The following is a 21,871-nucleotide window of genomic DNA, read 5'->3' as shown; positions in this document are numbered from 1 at the left end:
AGACCAAAAGGGGGGAAAAGCATGAGCAACGACTCCAGACAGGAAACAGATTCTGGTGTTAGAAGAACTGAAAGATCATGGTGGCTGGAGACGTGAACAAGGAGAATGTGAGATAAACGAGGGAAAGGAGAGGAAGACTGTGTGAGATCCCCTAGGCCATGGCTACCAATTTGGATTTCATCCTAAGCGCGCTGAGAAGCTGAGCTGTGGAAGTACTGCATCAGAGGAGCAGAGAGATCTATTTTTAATGCTTTGAGAACTTCCACACTATTTTTCATAGGAGCTGCACCGTTTTGCATTCCTCTCAATTGTATAGAAGGTTCCAGTTTCTCCACATCCTCACCAATACTTGGCTCTCATTGTTGTTGTTGTTTTTGACAACAGCATGAGTCCACCTACATGAGGTATCTAATATAGTCACTCTCAAAGAAGCAAAGAGCAGAAGGGTGTTTAAAGCTTTAGTAATGCGAGATGAATAAGTTCTAGAAACCAATGATCAATGGGTTTAAAGCTGCAGGAGTGCAAGACAAGTAAGTCCTAGAGATCTACTGCACAAAACTGTGTCAATAGTTAAAAATACTAGATGGTACACTTAACCATCTGTCAAGAGTGTAAGTCTCATGTGTTCCTACCGCAATACAACCAAAGTTTTTTTTAAAAAAGAATGAAGATCAGAATTCATCTGAGAATGGGAAAGGAAAGGAAAGAGTTACTCTGGAGAACCCTACCTACCACCCCCGCCCAAGGTGGGAGATTCCTGGGCAGAGCATATATGTGTTCCCCCAGGGTTTGGCTGAGGATAACACAGCAAAATAAACAAGGAGGTCCCAGGCAAGAGCCAGCATTTTCATTCCTTTGACAGCTGAATGGTTAGCTTCCCTGGGCAGAAATGTGTACAAATCTGGGTTACATCGAACAGTCAGATGCCTTATCTAAAAGACGACAGCCAAAGCTTGATCTTTGGCCTAAGGGGAGAAGTAAAAGCTGTTTATGTTTCAGAAATAATCAGAGTCAGACATCTCAAAATTAAAATTCTTTGTCAGCCTATCAATATTTATGAATGTGTAAAATTTCCGACAGCCCCATTCCACAATTTCCATGCATTGCAGGTTGAGAGATGTTTGACCCTGGAGATAGATAGCATCTCTTTGCCAGCACATTTCCAATTTCTTACTCTGCAGAGCAAAGTTTATAGAAAACTATGACCCATCTTCCAGGGCAGTTACTTATACACACCTTTCTTGTTGAAATCAACCAGAGTGAGATTTCTTTACTTACAGCAGACCTTGCAGGATTGAAAAAAGTAAACTACAGGTTCTCCCATACACAATCCACTAAAAAAATAACAAAAACAACAACCATGAATTAATGAACCATGGCTATTCTATACTACAGCCAATCTAGTTTGAAACAAAGGCAAACTTTGCATTTAGAATAAAAGGCTCCTTGTCAAACTTTTGACATTAATTCATCATGTGAACTTAAGTCTTTTTTTTTTTTAACCTTTAGTGGCTTCACTTATTATCTGCAAAGTAGGGAGTCCATGTATATTGTGTGTGTGTGTGTGTGTGTGTGTCTGTCTAGAGGTCAAATTCTTTAGAAGCAGAGCCTGAGACAGAGTTTCAGAGGTATATGACTAACTGAGGGAGACTAATCTGTTAGAGAGATGAAGCAAGAGAGAAAGGGGAAAGTGGTAGACAAGGATGTGGTTTCAGGTAAAGTCCAGCTTTAGCCTGACTCCAAGAGAAGATTAAACTGGCCAGGGGCATAACATAAATTTGTAACTCAGAATAGTCCCCTCCATGAGACAAGAAGGTCAGCCTTTAAAAAAAAAAAACCCGGAGTTCCCGTCGTGGCGCAGTGGTTAACGAATCCGACTAGGAACCATGAGGTCGCGGGTTCGGTCCCTGCCCTTGCTCAGTGGGTTAACGATCCGGCGTTGCCGTGAGCTGTGGTGTAGGTTGCAGACGCGGCTCAGGTCCCGTGTTGCTGTGGCTCTGGCGTAGGCCGGTGGCTACAGCTCCGATTCAACCCCTGGCCTGGGAACCTCCATATGCCGCGGGAGCGGCCCAAGAAATAGCAACAACAACAACAAAAGACAAAAAAAGACCAAAAAAAAAAAAAAAAACCCATTATCAGGCACTGGGATGCTCTCAGGATGGAGATAAGAACTAATTTCTCCTGGGTGAAGAGGCTACTCTTGGGTGATGATAATTCTTTGGAGTAGGAAGCCAGCCATGAGCCCTTAGGAGCCAACATTTACAAGAGTTAGGGGATGGACACTCTGGCCCCATAAAGGAGATCTGGACAAGGGACTAACATCTGTGTTGTGTATATATATATATATATATGTATATATGAATGAGAGTACGTTGCATATATGTGAATGAAGGTAATGAAGCCATGTGCACACGTAGACATGCACACACGCACAGAGAAGAGGGGGAGCTTAGTAGTGGGGAGAAAGAGTGAGAGAGAGATTGACATCATTTTCTCTATTGGCTTACAAGGTTATTATGAAAACCAAAAAGATAATACTTGAGGAAATAGGAAAAACTCATGCCTCCTGCATTCCCCAACCCATCCTAAGCTTCCATGACTCCATTGTGCTGTTCCCTCTGCCTGTGACTCTCCTCCCCAACGACCAGGTTTACTGTGACCCCAAAGCGGCTACCAGGTGCTTTCCTTTTGGAAGGTTCTGGGGTTGACCCTCTCTTCTGACCACCACCCCTCCTGCTGCACTTAATCCTAATGTAAGACACCATAAATAAGGACCCAAGAACAGTACCCTGTGTGTGGTGCCCATCTTAGGAATCAATCATTAGTGGGTTCAAATCCCAACTCCCCATTTAATACTTACACGATCTTTGGCAGAGCCAAAACCTTTCTTCTCTACGTCTGCTTCCTTTTTCTCTTCTGTAAAGGTGAGTGATGCCACTACCCTCAACATTTTTATTCTACATGTGACATCTTTTGACAGCTATGGTGATATATTATTTGATGGCTATTTTCTCCGCAGGAAAAAGCATATTTTCAGCATTTCCCACTTAAACTGACCCATAATACCCTTGAAACCTCAGGACTCCATCAGAGAAAGAATGATTCTACTTGGATTTGAAGGAAACAAAAGGAATGCATAGTTCTTGCACGGAAGGAATCTAATACTGAAGAGAGGAAAAGCATGAAAATGGGGTAGGGGGGAGTCCCAGGCCATGAGCCAAAAGCCAGGTTGCAGCTGGGCTCTGCAAAGAAAGCTCAACTATTTTTAGCCTCTGTTTGGGTATACTGATTTCCGGGAAAATAGCCTCTAATTACGGTGTCTAGGATTGTATCCTGACCTCTCACCCTTATCCCACCAGAAGCAGAAATTCCGTACTGTCGGGCAGCTCATTCTAGGTGTCCCTCAAACCAGACAGGGACTCTCGGCCTTCTAAATACACTCTCCTGGAACTGACTTTAATGTCAACAGCCATCCAAGTGCTTTCCTCATAGCAAAGGGCAGTCTTTGAAGCCTCCGCTCCTCAGGCTGCTCCATGGTTTTCCAATGCCAGTTGGCATCCAGGTCAAAGCACTGGCACGATTTTTGTTGTTGTTTTCAGAACAATAATGAAAAAAATACCCCCACAAATCCATCTCAGCAGTTCATGCACTGGGAAAATGAAGCATAAAGCCTATTCTGGTTACCTGTTGCTCCATGACAAGTCATTACCATTTAGTGGCTTAAAACGGCCATTTGGTTCTTTCTCGTGGTTCTGTGGGTTAGCTTAGATGGCTGAACAATTCTGCTAGTGTTCCTTGGGATGTTTCCTGCCATTGCAGATGGCACTTGGGGCTGGTGTCATCTGGGCACTTAACAGGAATGTTGGCTGAAGTCTTAGAGCATCTTCTAAGCAACAAAGTCCGTGGGGAGGAAGACACCATGGGATCAGGGGAGAAGAGGAAGAGGCAAGGCATGGCTTCTCTGCATCTCATTACTTTATATAATCAGGTACCCGCATCAGTGCCTTTGCCTTCTGCCTTTCCACCACTTCTCTTTCCATGACCTCATCAGCCATGGTGACAGGCTTAAAATGAGCCAGAAACACAGGAATCATTGAGCCAACAACCAGGCAGGACCTTAAATACATACTTAACATCTAAATGCCACACATGAGTGAGGGGGATGGATGGAAGTTTGGGGTCAGTAGACGCAAACATGACATTTAGAATGGATAAGCAATGAGCTCCCGCTCCTATAGCACAGGGAACCCTATTCGATCTCTTGGGATAGACCATGATGGAAGATGATATAAGAAAGGGGATGTATATTTAAATGTATGACTGGGTCACTTTGCTATACAGCAGAAATTGGCGCAACACTGTAAATCAACTATACTTTAATTTTAAAAAATCAACTAAATGCACAAACACACTCACACCCCATCCCACAATGGGAGCTAAAGGAACAATTTATGGAGCCACTTTGATGAGACTCGTTACCTTCTCTCTGAACACCTGAGGACTCTCTGATTTTCACCACATTGCTGATAAGAACCTCTGCTGCTCTGTGCTATGTCTCATGTCACAGATTTCCAGCACTGGAAAAAAAGTCTTAGAATTCTGAGGCAATTACCTTCCCCAAAGGGAACACTAAAAGGGATAAAGTAATGAAAAATGATTATGTATTTCTGAAACTTTGTTGCTAAGGAGGTCCAAGGTGATAAGAAGACCGTAAATTTTCTTTCTGAAAATGGCAAATCTGGATTCAGCTGCCCTCTCTAAAACAGAAAGTTAATTACCCTTCACTCAGATTTAATTCTCTCTGTGTATTTCTAACTGCCTGATATTATGTCTGTTAGTTTATTGTCTGACTCTACAAAATATCAACTTCATGAAGGCAAGGATATTATCTTGTTCACTATATATCCCCTTAAAGAACACCTGGGACATAGTATCGATATATTATCTGTTGAATGAATGAACATGAACCTAACTAAGTATAAGATACTATAGAATTTGCTTTGTGAGGTTGTGGTCTGCAAGATGTGAAGCTTTGCAATGTACATTACTAATTATAACACTTAGGAAAACTAAAGGGCATTTAGAGATATAAACAAAGGACTATTGAAAGAGCACAGGAAAAAGTCATGGAAGACTATTACTTTGAGCAATACCCAGGGCAGCTCACAGAGACGTGAGACAAAACTCCAGCAAATGGTGGGCCCACTGTGATGGGGTACAGTTCAAAATGCCCACCATCTGAGAATCCACTTTCCTGGCACCATGACCTCAGATTACTAGCTTGTACTTGGTGGAACGCAGCTCCTTTCTCTGTAAACTAAACATCTATGCCTAGATAATTACAAAGGTTCCTTTCCACGACAACATGGGAGGGATCTAGGAAAGAGGGGACCAGGCTTTGGCAGCAAGTCCTCAGTAAGGCATGTGTAGTGAAACGGGCTTAGATTAGTCAAGCTTAAAGCCCCATAGCCAAACTGTCTGCTATTAAGATCTATCCACAAGGATGTTCTCCACAGAGTTAATTAAAATAAAGAGAAAAATTGGAAAACAAACTAGAAACACTTTAGAATTTATTCTGAGCTAATTTTAGAGGTAAAGAAAAATTGCATAAATTGCTGAGTTTCCATATATCTCACGTGCCTTCTCCTAATATTTTTTGTCAGAAGATATAGCACCCATATGCTCATTGCAGCACTAGTCACAATACCCAGAACATGGAAACAACCTAAATGTCCATTGACAGATGAATGGATTAAGAAGATGTGGTATATATACACAGTGGAATACTACTCAGCCATAAAAAAGAACAGAAAAATGCCATTTGCAGCAACATGGATGGAACTAGATACCCTCATAGTAATGAAGACAGAAAGAGAAAGACAAATACCATATGATATCATTTACATCTGGAATCTAACATACGGTACAAATGAACTTTTCCACAGAAAAGAAACTCATGGACTTGGACAACAGACTTGTGGGGGTTTTTTGTTTGTTTGTTTTTTAATTTGAATGGTTTTTGTTTTTTCCATTATAGCTGGTTTACAGTGTTCTGTCAATATTCTACTGTAACAGCAGGTGACCCAGTCACACATACATATATATATTCTTTTTCTTTCTTTTGTTCTTTTTTTTTTTTTTTTTGATCTTTTCTAGGACTGCACTTGCTACATATGGAGGTTCCCAGGCTAGGGGTTTAATCAGAGCTGTAGCCACCGGCCTACGCCACAGCGACAGCAACATGGGATCCAAACTGCGTCTTCGACCTATACCACAGCTCACGGCAACGCCGGATCCTTAAACCCACTGAGCGAGGCCAGGGATCGAACCCACAACCTCCTGGTTCCTAGTTGGATTCCTTAACCACTGAACCACAATGGGAACTCTTAAATTCTTTTTCTCACATCATCATGCACCATCATAAGTGACTAGTGCTCTACAGCAGGATCTCATTGCTTATCCACTCCAAAGGCCATAGTTGGCATCTATTAACCCCAAATTCCCAGTCCATCCCACTCCCTCCCCCTTCCCCTTGGCAACCACAAGTCCGTTCTCTATGTCTGCCAGTGTGCTGCGTCTGTTTTGTAGACAGTCTTATTCTCCCTACTGCTCTAAAACGTACCTGGGTTCGATCTAGTTTTGAGTCTTTTCTCTTTTATCCTGCTTTGTGCCTAGTGTCTTTTTTTTTTATTATTATTGTTTTTTTCCCACTGTACAGCATGGGGACTCAGTTACACATACATGTATACATAATTTTTTCTCCCATTGTCGTGCTATGAAGTAAGTATCTAGACAGTTCCCAGTGCTACACAGCAGGATCTCATTGTAAACCCATTCCAAGAACAATAGTTTGCATCCGTTAACCCCAAGCTGCCCATCCCTCCCACGCCCTTCCCCTCCCCCTGGGCAACCACAAGTCTGTTCTCCAAGTCCATGACTCTCTTTTCTGTGGACAGGTTCATTTGTGCCGTATATTAGATACCAGATACGAGTGATATCATATGGTATTTGTCTGTCTCTTTCTGACTTCTTTGTGCTTAGTGTCTTTACTCAGCATTGGCAAACTGTCTTCTATTATTTCTTCATTTCCTCAGTTCCACTGTCTCCATCCTCTCTTTGGAAAGCTCCTAGTCACTGGGGATTGGACCCTCCTATACGGATCATCTGTGTTATGTCATGTATTGACCATCTCTTCTCCCACGTTTACATTCGGAGAGATGATTTACAATGTTTCTTCCAGGGGTTAAAAAAACCTTTCTTTCTTAAGTAAGACTACTGCAGCAATGATAGTTTTGATTTAGAGTAAAGTGTCTCAACCTGGAGACTACTGGCATTTGAGGATGGCTAATTCCTTCTCTTGGGCAACCACCTTGTGCAGAGAAGGATGTGTACTAGCATCCCTGGCCTCTACCTACTAGATGCCCAACAGCTCTGCACCCGCCCACCCCTCTGTCATCATCATAAAAATGATTCCAGACACTGCTAATCACCCCAGGTGAGACCACTGATTTAGAAGAACTCTAATCTCCCTTATTTCTTCTCTTTTATTGCAGCCTGCTTTTTCATATGGCCACAACCGCAATACAATTCGGCCTTGTTAAACTTCCCTTTTGTTTCTTGACCTAGTCTTGCCTTCTAGAGTCAAGTGTTCTGTTGGTTCCTCTTGGTCCTCCTCTACCATTGAGAGTTCCCTCAAATGCCTGGTGGTTTTGACCTTCTCCATATGTTCATCATTGAAGGTCTTCATCAGTTAATATAAGTGACTGGATTGAGTTTCTGGGGGTTTTTTTTGGGGGGAGCAGGGTATGTTTGGCTTTTTTTCCCACAAAAGACCTCTTCCCTGAATCAGAGGGAATTCAGGGTGAAGTTTATGAATAATCAGCTTATTATGGGATGGACCGGTCCAGAGCAGGCGGGCATCGCAATGGACCCTACACCAAATGTCAGGTCACTGTGTACTTCACTCTGGGGCACGAATACCCATAACCATGCTCTAAAGAGACCCTCCCATCATCACCCTCATTCTTGCCTCTCACCCATCCCTCACCCTCTGTAACCCACTGACCCCAAGCCAGGAGCCAGGAGTGTCTCTGAGGCACCAGGAAAGAGTAATTCCTAAATTTAACCCGACTATTAACACCTGACCCTAGGCGTGGTCTGGCCCTTCCTCCGCATGTCCTTCAATAAATAAATGATTAAATGCACTGTATTCCATCCACACCATGGAATACTACACAGCAATCAGAAAAAGGAAGCTACCGAGACCTGCAAAAATTTGGTTAGATTTCAAGGGAACCATGCTGAGTAAAAAAGCCAATCTCACAAAGTTATATGGTGGATGATGCCATGACCACATCGCGGAGATGGAGAGCAGGTTGGCATGGCCGGGTATTAAGGGTGGAAGGGGTGACACAGCATGAGTATGACTATCAAGGGTAGCGCAAGGGAGATCTTTGTGATGATGAAATATTTCTGTGTCTCGATTGTCACATGAATACACACATGTGATAAAACCATAAACATCTACACACACACATTCAGAGTGCATGAAAAACTGATGAAATCTGAGTAATTTTCTGTGGATTGTACCAATGTTAATTTCCTGGCTTTGATGTTGTGCTAGTTAGCCAAGATGTTACTGTTGGAGAACCCTGGGTGAAGGGTAACTTTGAGAACTAAACCTGTATGGAATCTCCCCGTACAATTTTTTGGCAGCTCCCCATAAATCAATAGTTACTTCAAAACAGAAGTATTTTTAAGGGGGGCCGTCTTCATCCTCACCTCCAGATATTCATGACCTTCTCGGACCCAACAAATGCTCCCTCTCCCATTCTTAGGCAAATAGGGTTTCAATCCTTCTATTATCTCTCCCCTAGGATTTCTGGACATAGAGGAAGCAAACTCTTTGTGTTCACATGTATGCAGACAGCAATGCTGAATTAGAAATCATGCATATATTTCCTTTGAATTAAGAGAACTGTGAGGGCTCATAAAGGTGAGTTACTCAAAACCCCAGCTTAAAAAGACATCACTTTATAAATCTCCTTTAAAGCAGTGGTTCTCAAAATGCGGTCCTCAAACCAGCAGCATCAGTGTCATCTGGATGCTTGTTAGTAATGCAAATTCCCAGGCCATATTGACTCAGAACCTCTGGGGACGGGACCCAGAAACGTGTTCTAATAATGGACTTTCTAGGAATCTCCAATGCATGTTAGAGGTTGAGAACTACTACCTTAGAACTTAGTGGTGGGTTCTCTGGTGTTGGATTTGGTTGCAATGAGAAAGTATTTTTTATGATTTAAAATAAGAGAAAAAGAAATACGTAGTAAAATATGTAGTGATGGTGGAAATTACTTATAAATTGTTTTCATGCTAACTTTCTGCTACTGGGAAGCTAGCATATTTTAAATTCTGTTTGTCTGGGTTTATTTTGCTCTTTCTGCTAGGAAACTCAGAGCCAAACTGGAGAGTTGGCCATGGTAAATATATTAACTCACAGAATTATCATACAGATTCCTTCCTCAATTTCCTTTCCTTGCCTTCCCTAATTTCTTATTTTTATTTTATTGGATGTTGTTCCTTTGGGGAAAATAGAAAGTTAATAAACAAAAGAATCCTTAACCACAGTGGCAGTGTGTTCTTAGACAGGCCACGTGTTCTGTTCTGAGTATGAAATACAGACCACGCACACCGAGCAGATGTTACCAGATATTAAATTGTTTCAAAAATAGATGACAGAACAGGAAAATCCAAACACTGCCTAGAAAAAAAATATTTTCATATATAGGTCCCAGGGATATTCTTACAAAATAGAATTATTATTCCCCTTTTGTTTAAATGTAAGAGGAACCACTTAGGCTTAGATTTATGATATTAGTATATTAGCCACTATTGTTCTTTTGGCTTCTTGCCTGTGGGTGATGTTTTCTGTTTCCATCATGTTGAAACAAACAATGTGTATTGCAATTGTCTTTTTCTATTTTGTGGGCCAACCGCCCAATACAATTCCCATTTGAAAAAGTTTCTCTGAAGTTTCATACACAACCAACCGAACCTCAAGACTACCCGCAAGTTGAACAACTCCCACACATAGGATTACATCTTGGTTCTCATCTGTGACACGTTCTAACCTGTCCGTGAAAATGATATGGTTAAATAAATGCTTAATTTTTAGAAGATGAACATCTGCAAGGATAACCAATAAGTGTTTCTTGAGCAACACTTGCTTCCTTTTTCTAAAAGTCCAAACTGCGAAAGATAAAGTATAAAATACATTCTCTGAAGACTGAAAACCACCTGGTATAGACTATGTCCCTTTTTCTTTTTCTTTTCTGTCTTTCTTTTTTTGGCCGCGCCCACAGCATGCAGAAGTTCCTGGGGCAGGGATCAAACCCTCACCACAACACCAGTGACAACACCAAGTCCTTAACCTGCTAGGCTGCCAGGGAGCTCCAACGACAGCACTGCCCTTGATCCCACCGTTCTAGACCCCCATATTCTAGAGCCCTTCAAACCTGTCTGACTAAAACGTGGAGACCCTGCACAGTCTCTTTCCAGGGGCTGAGACAACTGGCTAAGTCCTGTTCCAAAGCTGGCAACTGCCCAGAAGCTTGAAGCAGCCATCCACCTGCTTCAAACACTATTATCTGTTAGGATCCCGTGCTGCTCCACCCCCAGCACAGAGCCCCAGGGCATCAGTACCAGGACACTGTAGACCCCTCATACTTCTCTGGAGCATACTCTGTGTATTGGCTTCCTTCGGCTGTCATAAGAAACCACCATAAACTGAACAGCACAAAACAACACCAATGTCTTTTCTTACCATTCTGGAGGCGGGAAGTCTGAAGACAGACTCGGTGAGCTAAAATCCGGAGGACAGCAGAGCTGTACTTCATCCTGGAGGCTCCAGAGCACATCTGTTTCCTTATCTTTTCCAGCTTCCAGAGGCCACCTGCCTCCCTGGGCTCTGGACCCTTTGCACCCACAAGGTCAGCAGTAGCTGCTGAGTCTCTCTTGCATTTTGAACCTCTGACACTGACGCCTCTCTTCCTCTCCTTTTAAAGACGCTTGTGAGTGTATTGGGCCCACCTGAGACTCACAGATAACTGCCTTAATTAAGGATCGCTGTGGGGAAACGGTCCCTTCTGCAGCCCTAATTTCCTTTACCACGTACCCTAGTTACAGTTTCTGAGGATTAAGACCTGGACATCCTGGGAGATGGGGCATTTTCTCCCATGACCTGTGCGTCCACAAGTGAGTCGCTGAGTGACCAGCAGACTAGAATGGTGGACTGACCAGCTCAGGCTGCTGACCACTCCGTTCCTGGGAAGCAGCCTGTCCCCTGGAGGGTCACTGGAGAGCAACGTGGAAGCTCAGCTTTCCGCACTTATACCCCTGGCCCTCGAAGTGTCGCTTGCCTTGTCTGTGAGGAAAATAGGAACCCGTATTTCACAGGGTGATGGTGACATGAGAAGACAGGCGAGTGTCTGGAAGAGAAAAGCACTGAAAGAATTAAAATGGAAGGAGGAAGAGGAAGAGGAAGCGGGCGGGGGGAGGAGAGAAGGGGAGGGAGGGAGGGGGCGGGGGGGGGAAAGGAAGAGTAGGGGAGGGGGAGGAAGAAAAAGAAGGGGGGAGGAGGGGAGGGAGAGGAAATGGGGAGGAAGAGAAGGAAGAGGAAGGGGAGGGGGAGGGGCTGGGGAGGAGGGGGAGGAAGAGGAAGTAAAAGAAGGCCAGTGTCCCAGGGTCCTAAGGTACAGAGACAGAGCATCCTAGAGCTGAAAGTACTGTGGCAAACATCAAATGGGAAATAAAGGCAGAGAGGGGAAACAGCACCGCTCAACTGCGGCAGAAATAAGATTAGCCATCAGCCCTGGATTAGAAGCCAGGAGACCCCTCTCTTTGATCTCGCTCAGCCATTTACCAGGACTGGGACTGGGACACTGAGCAAGGCTCTTCCGCATCTAGCAGATGAGGACACCCAGCCGCGGAGGGCACTTCCTTCCTGCCCCGGCTGCTTTGGGAGCCTGGCCTTTGTGATGTATGGGAGCCACATGCTCCTTAAGCTTTGGGACAGTATTTCAGCAAAGTTTCAAGGACACGCGGACATTTTTCACCATGGATACAAAGCAGAAAACATAATTCTGTATTCATGCTAGCAACAGTTATGTAGATACAAACAGTTCATTTGATTTAAATTCTTGCCAAAAAAAAAAAGTGTTACCCACGTTTATCTCAATGTTGTATATGGTGGAGGCTTTTCACTTTTCTGTCTCGTCTTTGTCTTCCAGATGTGCTAAATGAACATGACTTTTATAATAAAGGAAAGCAAAGGTGTCTATTTAAAAAAAAAAAAAAAAGCACTAATGAGAGAGATTACTTTGGGGGGGAGGCAGTGATTTTGTTCTGTCATGTCCTCAAATTTCTAGATCCTGGATGTTCGAAAGAAATATTTCCTTTATATTTTAAAAAATATTTCACCTAAATATTCCTTTCCTTATTTCTAGGAGATTTCTTTCTTTCTTTTTTTCTTTCTTTCTTTTCTTTTCTTTTTTTTTTTTTCTTTTTTAGGACTGCACACATGGCATATAGAGGTTCCCAGCTAGGGGTCTAATCGGAGCTGTAGCTGCCGGCCTACACCACAGCCACAGCAACGCGGGATCCGAGTGCATCTTCCACCTACACCACCGCTCACGGCAACACCAGATCCTTAACCCACTGAGCGAGGCCAGGGATCGAACCTGCAACCTCATGGTTCCTAGTCGGATTTGTTTCCGCTGTGCCACGATGGGAACTCCTCTAGGAGATTTCTGACTTATCCCGCCCTGTTACACACACACGAAACACCAAAAAGCATTCTACCATTAACCACCTCAGTAAGCAAGTCTCTGGACCATGTGAAACTGAAATACCCCCACCAGTGAAAACAATAAATCAAAACATGTCACTATTTCACATCCCAGAGTCGCCATTATCAGCCTCCCTTCACCAAAGTCCTCCGGCTTCAGGAAGTTTTCTCTCCATAGCACTACAATCATTTTGCAGGCAAATCCTTTCTAATATTACTTGGTATTCAATAAAGAAAGGCATGCATAGCCTGTACCCCTAAGTAGGAGCAAGTCTGGTCTCTTACAGTCCACTTTCCCCTGCACGCAATCAGTTTAATCTCTTTCTGAACGTGTTCTTAATATGGGCTGTGACCATGGACCATTTTTCACATGTCTTGGTTTTTCATCACTCGGTTCTTGAGTAAGACCACAGACACAAACATGATAACATATCATGTTGAAATCATGGTTAAGTTCAAGGGGGAAATAATAGGCTCTGTCTACAGTTAGAATGAAGGAAAGTGACTGCAGATCATGATGGCATCATTTTCATAATATTTGGACTGGTTTCTTACTGTCACGTTTGGGTTAATGGAATTACATTTCGCAAGCTGGTCTAAAGCGTTCTGAGGTCACTGTGTACACGGAGGGAAAGGGGGAGGAGATGAGAGGCAAGTTTTCTCAGAACCTGAACGACTCCTTAGGGTGGCAACGCAGACCCCTGGTACAGAAAGATCTCAAAGCCCCCAAGTGAAAATGGAAAGAAACAGTCTTACCCAAAGGTGACTACAAACCCAAAACCCATCTGAGAAAAAAAGAAAAAAAATCAAGCCCCACCTGACTTCCAAAAAGATGATCTCAACACATCAGGTTTATATGAGCTGTTCAGTTTATTAATTATTAATAATACAGAGCTTCTAGGAGTCCCATGATTAATTGGCCTGCCCTTCTCCATTGTGACTCTGAAGGTGCAGAAGTTTCCTGGTTCAGCCGCTGTCAGCCTGTCTTGCTTCCTTGTATCCTCTACCTACTGAGCCTCCATCCCACCCACTGACCGCCACCTCTTTCTGTAGCTTCTGTCCCCGAAACACCCTGACACAAAGGAAGACCATCAGCTCTCAAGGCTTAGAATTTACATGCTCTCACCGCCCCACTCATGTTCCCTAAAATCTCCTATCTCTAATTTGATAATAATTATTATCAGTAATCACATTAACAGCCACCATTCACTGAATGATCCTACATGCCAAGCATATATATATTTTTTTTTTTTTTTGCTTTTGTCTTTTTAAGGCCACACCCATGGCACATGCAGATTCCCAGGCTAGGGGTCAAAATGGATCTGAGGCTGCCAGCCTATACCACAGCTATACCAATGCAGGATCCAAGCCAAGTCTGTGACCTACACCACAGCTCACAGCAATGCCATATCCCCAACCCACTAAGCAAGGCCAGGGATTGAACCCATGTCCTCATGGATACCAGTCAGGTTTGTTAACCACTGAGCCACGAAGGGAACTCCCATGCCAGCCATCTTTTACTTATCTCGTTTAACTCCTATAACCACCCTTAAGGTAGGTATCCACTATTAAATTCTCTGAGCCTCACTGTTCTCATTTGTAAAATAAGAGTCTGCAAAAGCACGATATTCACAGAATGGGTAAATACTAGGTCTGGGGATCACACCCAGGAAGTCTTAATCCTCGACTCCAGGCTCTTCCTACTGTGGCTCACACTTACCCTAGTCTCCTTGCTGTCAACATATCCAAGGTTAGCCTCATCCATTCAACCCATAGAATTTATCTTCTTCTAGAGTTTACCTTATTCAAAGGATACATATCCTTTAAGATACAGAATTACGGAAAAGTTGCAAAAATACTGCAAGTTCCATGCATGCTGCATCCAGCTTTCCTAAAGGCCATATTTTCTGGGGGGAGAGGGGTTCTTCAGGTCATCACTGTCAAATTCAGATTAACTGAACTGCTGCACAATAGCGACACGGCCACAGAAACCACCTAATATTTTAATAGTATGTCACATGGATGGCATCACTTTCCCCCTCGGTGGAGGCTCTCAGTTGGCCATCTCACTCTTTATCTGTTGTTGTTGTGAGCCATGCCTGTGGCATGCAGAAATTTCTGGGCCAGGGATCACACCCATACCACATCAGTGACCCAACCAAAGCAGTGACAACACTGGGTCCTTTAACCGCTAGGTCACGAGGGAACTCTTTTGCGTTATTATTAATGATTTCCTCTGCACACAGCACAGGTACTGATCTTACAGATCCCCACTGCTGACATAACAGATAGATGAAGGATTCTCTAATTTTGTTGGGTCCTTGATGAATTTAAAGAATCGTCCCTTTCTCCAAGTTCCCATTGTGGCTCAGCAGAAATCAATCTGACTAGTATCCACGAGGACACAGGTTCCATCCCTACCCTTGCTCAGTGGGTTAACAATCCGACGTTGCCATGAGCTGTGGTGTAGGCTGCAGATACAGTTCGGATCTGGCGTTGCTGTGGCTGTGGCATAGGCCAGCACCTTCAGCTCCAATTTGATCCCTAGCCTGGGAACCTCCATATGCCTCGAGTGTGGCCCTAAAAAGAAAAAAAAAAAAGAATTGTCCCTTTTCTCTGAAAAAAATGCAGGGACAAACACTCCTACATAACTCACGTAGTTTGTAGACCCAGGGTACCTCTCTCTGAGTTCAGCCTCATCTGTTTTATTGTTTGAAAACTAACAGCCGCAGTCTGACCTGCTAACCTCACTCGCTATCTTTCCCTCCATCTTCATAGGGCTTCTCTGCATCACTAACCCTGGGGAGGCTGCCAAGGAATGGAAACCACTCCTCCCAAGACATGGCTTTCAACCACTGAATTGTTGGTTTGGGGCTGCGGAAATGGCCGTTTGCCAAAGAATACATGTTGCTGCCACCAGGACAATCTCATCAGGCGCTGAGGACAGGGGATTCACGGCTCCCACCGTGTCAGGTCCATTACTTCAGGGATTTCCTGACAATAGGGCAGCCCCATAGGGTGCTCAGCTACGTACTTGCGGAGGGTCAATCCACTTATCCGTACAGACCCCGGTGACTTCTCACAAATGAGTATTTATGAGTCTGATATCCTGTCCAAGCTAAACATTCTAAGTGGAATGTAGCTGCCTTCTTTCTTGATAAACTAAAAGCCTGAACTTCTCAGGCCAATAGTCTACTAGGGGACCAGGTGGTTATTGATGAAACCAGAACACCTAAGACAAGTCTTAAAAGAGAACCAGAGGACAGCTGGTCTTGAGTTATTTAGTGCAAGAGAATGAGCCTTCTTCACGTATAAGACCAAAATGTTGATTGCCTATTTCTAACATTAATGGGTTAAAAAAAAAAAGGCTATTTCCAACAATACCCATTTTGAAAAATACAAAATTAGTCTATCCTGGGAGTTCCCTGGTGGTGCAGCAGGTTAAGGGTCCAGCATTGTTACTGCTGTGGCTTAGATCACTGCTGTGGTGCAGGTTCAATCCCTTCCACGTGCCATAGGTGCAGACAAAAAAAAAAATTAGTCTATCCCAAGGTAAGAATTAGACAAATAACCCCGAGTTTGGATGTGTCCCTTGACCGAGCTGTGTGCCTTTGCTTATCCTCTTCTCTAAAATGAGGAAATAAGAGTTCTCATCGTGGCTCAGTGATAACGAACCCAACTAGGATCCAAGAGGATGCTGATTCGATCCCTGGCCTCCCTCACTGGGTTAGAGTCCAGCATTGCCATGAGCTGCGGTGAAGGTCACAGACATGGCTCGGATTTGTGGTTGCTGCAGCTGTGGCGTAGGCTGGCAGCTGTAGCTCCAACTCGATCCCTAGTCTGGGAACTTCCATATGACACACCTGCAGCCCTAAAAAGCAAATAATAAAATAATAATAAATTAAAATAAGGAAATAATGCACATGAGAAAGGACCATGATGAAGAAAAAATGTGAAAATGAGCGTAAGAGAGCTTGCAGTGAGGAATAACTCAATAAATCTTACTTCTGTTTCTCCTAGAACTCTTTCTTGAACTCCCAGTTATCAAGAACAGCAAGAAGATAGAAGATTCTACAACTCAAGCCACATCAAATTTTAAGCATATTTAAAATTTAGGGAATTTAAGTGATTTAAGAAGACAAACCTCTGCATGGATAGTAAGGAGTCAGAAGTCAACAAAGAGTATTTTAAACACACCAGCCAGAACAGCATCAAAAAGTCTACAAATAATAAATGCTGGGGAGAGTGTAGAGAAAAGGGAACCCTCTTACACTGTTGGTGGGAATGTACATTGGTGCAACCACTGTGGAAAACAGTATGGAGGTTCCTCAAAAAAAACTAAAAACAGAATTGCCATAAGATCCAGCAATTCCACTGCTGGATACATATCCAAAGAAAACAAAAACACCACCTCGAGAAGATATAAGCATTTGATGTTCAATTGAGCACTATTTACAATAGCCAAGACCTGGAAGCAACCTAAGTGTCCATCAACAAATGAATGGATAAAGAAGATGTGGTATACATATATACAGTGGAATATTACTCAGCCACAAAAAGAATGAAGTAATGCCATTTGCAACAACATGGATGGACCTGGAGGTTATTATGCCTAGTGAAATAAGTAAGACAGAAAAAGACAAATACTACATGTTTTCACATATATGTGGTATCCAAAAATAAAACAAACAAAAAGGAGTTCCCATCGTGGCTCAGTGGTTAAAGAATCCGACTAGGAACCATGAGGTTGCGGTATCGATCCCTAGCCTTGCTCAATGGGTTGGGGATCCGGCGTTGCCGTGAGCTGTGGTGTAGGTTGCAGACGCGGCTCGGATCCCTTGTTGCTATGGCTTTGGCATAGACCAGCAGCTACAGCTCCAAATCGACCCCTACTCTGGGAACCTCCATAGGCCGCGGGAGCGGCCCCAGAAATGGCAAAAAGACAAAAAAATAAATACATAAATAAAACAAACAAATGAATATGGCAAAACACAAACACTCACAGACATAGAGATCAAACTAGTGGTTAACAGTAGGGAGAGGGAAGGAAGAAGAGGCAAGACAGGGGCAGGAGATGATGCGGTACAAACTATTACATATAAAATAAAAAGGCAAAAAAGAACACATTGTACTTTACAGGGAAATAGAGTCATTATATAATACCTTTAAAAGGAGAATAATGTATAAAAATACTGAATAACTATGTTGTACATCTGAAACTAATATACTATTGTAAATCAACTACTTCAATATAAATAAATAAATAAACCAAAAATGTCTGGGATCAATTATGGGCAAGATGGGGTAGGCACAGTCCAGCCTGTCTTTCCACTGAATGCAAATATAAACCCTAAACAGAATGCATGGAACAGTTATCTAAGAAATACATGATGGCAGGCAAACTGTTGCATTTGGAAAGGATACTCAATGAGCTCCTGCTGTACGCAGGAACTATATCTAATCACTTGTGATGGAACATGATAGAGGATAATGTGAAAAAAATGTACGTATGTACGGATAACTGGGTCACTTTGCTGTATAGCAGAAATGGACAGAACATTGCACATCAACTACAATATTTAAAAAAAAATAGAAAATAAAAGACCAAGCCTTGTATAGCTACTGGGAAAACAAAAGAAAGAAAGAAATACATAGTAGCAGACACATCAGGGAAGCAGAATTGGAAGTATCACCAAACTAGGGCTAAGATTCCCACTTATTTCTCCTCCAGTATCACCCAGACACTGGTTTAAACACTGGCTTTCTGGAGTTCCCGTTGTGGTGCAGTGGTTAACGAATCCAACTAGGAACCATGAGGTTGAGGGTTCGGTCCCTGCCCTTGCTCAGTGGGTTAATGATCCGGCGTTGCCATGAGCTGTGGTGTGGGTTGCAGACGCGGCTCGGATCCCGAGTTGCTGTGGCTCTGGCGTAGGCCAGTGGCTACAGCTCTGATTGGACCCCTAGCCTGGGAACCTCCATATGACGCGGGAGCGGCTCAAAGAAATAGCAAAAAGACAAATAAATAAATAAATAAATAAATAAACACTGGCTTTCTGACTCAAGGATTAGGAAAGGGGACTCAGAGGATCAGAGACAAAAAGAAAAGTCTCTTTTCTGTCCCAGCTGCCAGGCAATCCTGACACATGGCTGCAGCAGTAGACCAGGTAGATGCTTAAAACCGAGGAAAGGGTATCCTTTTCCCAGACCAGAAACAGGATTCCAACAGCACAAGGCAAAGAGCCATTACATTTTTTTCCCCCTCTTTGTCCTCAGCAAACATGAAACACAATAGATTTTAAAATAATCATATCCAGATATATCATAACATGATTTGAAAAGTAAAGATAAAGAAAAAACACTTGAAAGCAGCCAGAGGGAAAAGACACGTCACACATGAGGGAACCACAATTCCAATGACCATAGAGCTCTCATCAGAAACAGTGGACACCAGAGGAATGAAAACAGTTTCAAATTTCTGTAGGAACTGTCAACCCAGAATTCTATATCCAGTAAAAATGTCCTTCTCAAATGGAGATGGAATAAAGACAGTCTGAGAGGAGGGAAAAAAGTTTGCCACCAGAACCTTCTCTGAAAGACATGCTAAAGGAAATTCTTTAGACAGAAGGGAAGTGATCTTGGAAGGAAACACGGAGCATCGAGAATGTGCCTAGCGTAAGAAATGGTAACTATCTCGGTAAACAGAAAAAAGGAGTCTTCACTTCAGTTGGCCAAAATACGTATGATGGTTAAGGTAAAAATTATAACACTGACTGATGGAGTTTACAAGGTAGACAGATGTAATTATACACGATACAATTATACATTTGATAAATACAATATATATAAATTGAGGGGAAAAGTAAAAATATCTATATTGTAGGTAGGTTTCTATATTCTACTTGAAAATATTAATTCCGAGTAGAAAGTGAAAAGTTAGGTAGATTTATTATATCGTACTATAAAGTTATAGTATAATATATATAGTATATTGTAATACCTAAAGAAACAACTAAAAAACAAAAACAAAACATTAAAAAAAAACCTTTTAAAGTGTAATAGTAAAAAATCTCAACAGGAAAAAAAAAAAAAGAGGAAACCTAGAAACAAAAAAGAGAAGGAACAAACTGAAAACAAAAACAAAAACCTAAACGGTCCAGGAATTCCCGCTCTGGCATAGGCTGCAGCTGTGGCTTGGATTCAGTCCCTTGCTGGGGAGCTTCCATATGCCAAGAGTGTGGCCAAAAACAAACAAACAAAAAATGGTCCAACTAAATTCAAACACATCATCACATATGTATAACATGTAAATAGAATAATCACACTGTTTGAAAAACAGATACTATCAGAATAAATTTTAAAAATAAGATCCAAGGATATGTTCTCTACAAGACATCCATTTAAATATAATGATATAGGTAGGTAATAATTAAAGGATTGGAAAAGATGTACCATGAAAATACCACAAAACCCTGAAGTGATGCTATAGGTATCAGACAAAGGAGGCTTCAGAACAAGGAAAATTATCCAGATTAAAGAGGAACATCATACAATGATTGAAAGGTCAGCTGATGAAGAGACCTAACAATCTTGTGTATAGTCACCTAAAAACAGAGCTTCGAAATACATGAAGCAAAAATTAATAGGATGAAAAGGAAAGATAGAGAAATCTACAATTTTAGTCGAAGACATCAACTTTCTCTACCCACAATAGGTAGCGTGAGTCAACAGCAATAACAACAAGGAGTTCCCGTTGTGGCGCAGCGGAAAGGAATCTGACTAGTGTCCATGAGGATGTAGGTTCGATCCCTGGCCTTGCTCAGTAGGTCAGGGATCCAGAGTTGCCATGAGCTATGGTGTAGGTCACAGACATGGCTCAGATCTGGCATTGCTGTGGCTGTGGCGAAGGCCAGAAGCTGTAGCTCCGATTCGACCCCTAGCCTGGGAACCTCCATATGCTGCGGGTGTCGTCTTAAAAAAAAAAAATCAGCAAGGATACAGAAGAATTAACATCATCAACTGATTTGATTTAATTGACTTTGTCAATGGTCCCATGGCCAAGATGAGAAGGACACTGTATCAAAAGAACCCTAATGGCAGAGATATGGTATTAGACAAAAGCTCAGACAAGTTGCTCGAGATGGATAGCATGTGCCTTGAAGTCCAGGAACAGCCCAAGTGGTGATGAAAAACTAGGAGCCGTTTTTGAGCTTCCATATTCTTACCCATGGAATAAATGGCTGGTGTAATGCAGTGAAATGCAATGGTTAAGAGGCTAAAGGCAGATAGTCTAGGTTAAAATCCTAGTTCTGCCTCTTACTAGTTGGATGAGCTTGGCCAAATGCTTTAACTACTTCTCTTTGCCTCCTGATGCTTCTCTGTGCAACAATCCCACGTTTGAATACAAAAGGACACACAAAAGCCCCTAATTTCTACAGGCTGGGGGGCAAGCGGGGGTGGGGTGGGGGCAAAATTGAGATAATCTAAGTATTACACTTAAAACAGGACCTGGCACATAGTGAACACACAACAAATGGTAGTTATTATGAAAACTATTAGTAATTCCAAAATTACTGAAAGAGTGTTTCTCAACCTTTTTATTACTGCATCCTAATGAAGCTTCTTATCTTTTCCCCTAATCACTCCCCTTCTCCCTGAAATTTTAATACCATAGATATACCACATATCTGTATATGTGCTGTGACCCTTTGGAGAGCCACAAACCATTGTAATATTTAACAACCAATTTTCACCCTCTTGGGAGAAATAGTACCCTTGCTGAAAATGCACATGCTAAAGAAATTAATCTGTAACAGTCTATAATTCTAAATCGGTATAGATCATATCATAAGACCTTTACAATTCCTTATCTGTTTCACATCAAATGTAAGCTAAAGATCTCAGTGGAATTATTGATTTATTGTTACATTATGTTAGGCAGAAATTGGGAGTATAAGGGGTTAAATCAAAGGATTTGGGACCTAAATAGTACAGGCAGACAGCTGGCCAGAGACTCGATCCCATTAGATA

The 21,871-nt window shown here is 42.5% G+C and overlaps 1 long non-coding RNA gene across 2 annotated transcripts in view; it reads right to left on the bottom strand.

Annotated features, from left to right (window-relative positions):
* The window catches only part of LOC110260910, a 196,208-nt gene that overhangs the window by 58,062 nt on the left and 116,275 nt on the right, over positions 1-21,871 (bottom strand). The window lies entirely within an intron of this gene.

The sequence above is a fragment of the Sus scrofa genome, chromosome 6 (genome assembly GCF_000003025.6).
Source record: "Sus scrofa isolate TJ Tabasco breed Duroc chromosome 6, Sscrofa11.1, whole genome shotgun sequence".
Classification (NCBI taxonomy): domain Eukaryota; kingdom Metazoa; phylum Chordata; class Mammalia; order Artiodactyla; family Suidae; genus Sus; species Sus scrofa.
Note: the sequence above shows the minus strand (reverse complement) of the source record. Positions and strands in the feature narration are given on the sequence as shown.